This window comes from Echinops telfairi, unplaced genomic scaffold, assembly GCF_000313985.2.
Source record: "Echinops telfairi isolate 266 unplaced genomic scaffold, ASM31398v2 ScPeMD7_15;HRSCAF=58, whole genome shotgun sequence".
Lineage (NCBI taxonomy): Eukaryota > Metazoa > Chordata > Mammalia > Afrosoricida > Tenrecidae > Echinops > Echinops telfairi.
The window spans coordinates 11,967,075-11,969,704 of NW_022103912.1; the positions used below are offsets into that span (position 1 = coordinate 11,967,075).

The 2,630-nt window shown below is 42.0% G+C and overlaps 1 protein-coding gene across 1 annotated transcript in view; it reads right to left on the reverse strand.

Moving 5' to 3' along the window:
• Nucleotides 1-2,630, reverse strand: part of TMEM163 (transmembrane protein 163) — a 255,429-nt gene that overhangs the window by 178,035 nt on the left and 74,764 nt on the right. The gene's annotated exons all lie outside the window — the stretch shown is intronic.

Here is a 2,630-nt window from a genome sequence, read left to right on the forward strand (position 1 = left end):
CTACAATACTGGAAGTGGGACACAGGCATTGATAATTCCAAGAGAGGCCCTTTAGTTTTTACTGAAGGAGTAGAAAAGTGAACTCCTAAACCAGAGTGAAAGTGTAAATTGCCTACCCTGGGTTTTGTTGTTGTTGTTCCCTTTCTCTTATCCTTCACTTCTTTCCTTTTCTCTGCCTTTTCTCTGCCCGCTTCCATCACTTGGCACTTATGTAGGTGCGGTTGCAGAAGAGAAAGACAGAGCAGCACAGTAAAATCTGAAGCTTATCCAAAGAACATTATCTCAGGGCCACAGAAAGTCAAAAGTCCTGGAGAGATGACAGGGAAGAAGCTCAAGAAAGCAGGTCCACAGAGTCACCCTCACCACCATCATTGAGCTATTCCTGCACAGGTCAAATCCTACTCAACCACTACAGAGTTTGAAAACTGAACTAATACACTGACCAGGTCTTAAATTATTCGTCTCAATAGCACTGCCGAGCCTTTCAAAACAGAATTGGCAGTGGAACCACAGCCTACAGAAGGTGGGCCCCACCCGGGGTGATGAACAACAGAAACATGGGTGAAGGGAGACAGCAGACAGTGTAAGATATGAAAATGATAATAATGTATAATTTATCAAGGGTTCATGAGAGTGGGAAGATGGGGGAGGGAGGGAAAACATGAGGAGCTGATACCAGAGGGAGGAAAAATAATGAGGGGCTGATACCAAGGGCTCAAGTAGAAAGGTAACGTTTTGAAATGGATGATGGAAACATATGTACAACTGTGCTTGACACAACGGGTGCATGGATTGTTAAAAGACCTGTAAGAGTCCCTAATAAAATGAATTTTAAAAAGAAGGAGAAGAAGGAAGAAGAAGAAGTTTTAATTTCTTACCCAACCCTCATCAGGTTGACTGCCTGCTACATACAACGAAGAGTCAACATTCTCCATAGGATTTAAATAAGATCAAACTGTATGATGTCCAGAAAGACCAGGCTATAGGCTATAACTTGAAATTCCTCAATACAAGAAGAACCAAGAAAATTGTAACTCAATTCAGGAATTAAATCAACACATGACAAGGCTGAGATGATACAGATGAGAGTATATGGCACAGACTTTCAAAGAAACTTTTATAAATTGGCCCAGCACAACAATCAACACTCTTTAAAACCGAAAAGAAAAAGTATTTATGGCCAAAAGAAATCCATAAGAGGAATATTCTCAGCATTTGCATGAAAGTCACGTAAGAAAACTCGTCATTTCCCCAGCAGCATTCTTTCGGGAGAGCAGCTGGGAGATGAGTCTTAACTGTCCTCATCATGCAGGATTGCTCAACAATTCCTGAGCACACACATGCAATGTGCCTTAAGGAGAGACCCTCACTCAGTCCAGGCCATGTCAAATTTATGGAATTGTGGGAGTTATGGGCTGGTCTCCTGGCAAGAATTGTGGAGGAATTTATGTCCTCGGATTGTCACAAATATTAAGAAAATAACTGAGATCAAAAGAACACCACCCAACACCACTTTTTTTGAAGTGATCTTTTGTGATTTGTGTACAAGTTTATGGATCCAATTGGTTTTGCGTCAACAATTCATACGCATTTACTTTCAGGACATTGATTATAATACCACAACACATCAGCACCCTTCCCACTTTCTCTTTGTATTTCCTGTTTCCATTCATCCTTTTTCCGCCTTGCCTTCCCAGCTTTATCCCTGGGCCAAAGCTGTTCTTGGCCCCTCCCACGGTTGTTCTAAGGCGGGCCTACAGTGCTAGTGCCATTGTTCCCTTGTCTATTGTTTGGGTGAAAGTGGAATCACCAGGGAATTCCATTCCAGAACTGACATGTAATGAAGGGCCAGAGTCTCAAGAGTTCAACTAATCTTTATCAGATCAATAAGCCCGCTCTTTTCTTATTATTTTGAGTTTGTTCCACATTGTTCTTCCACTCTATGCAGGATCTCTTATTGTGATCCCTCCCTTCCAGAACCCTCAGTATTGGTAGCTGGGCACCATCTAATTATTCTGTACTCAGAGTTGAGGTGGCTGAGTTTTGTATGTTCCATTGGTCCTTTGGGCTATTTATTTCCATGTGTCGTTGATTTCCTTGCACCTCAGATGGCAGCTCACTCACTTTTGAAACTCCGGCAACTACTCACCACGGTATCGTGCGGAGCATTGTGGGTGTAAAGTGTTATGCCAATTGAGCTGTCAGGAGTCCTGTGGCTGTAGTCCCTGAGACTGTAGTGCTAAGCCCCCAAGCCTCATCACTTACTACCTCAAGGTGTTTGGTTAGGTCTAAGAATTTTTCATGACTTTGACCCTGACGGCACTATTATTTATATGGCTATTTTTATAACACATACAACGATTTTCCCAGAGCTGTCCTCAAGCATCATTCTTTTTCTAGGGGTTTGGAAAGTGAGATTATGATGTGTCTTGGGGAACTTAGCGGGTGGGGAATCTAGCCTGAATAGGACTTATTGAGCTTTTTGGCTGGATATCTTTTCATCTTTCATGATATTTGGGAGATTTTCTTTGACAATTTTTTGTAGGATTTTGTTCTTGTTGCCTTGGCTTCCTTCTATTCCATCACATATAAAGTTTGACTCAATGGTGTTCCACATACAGTGAACCCTC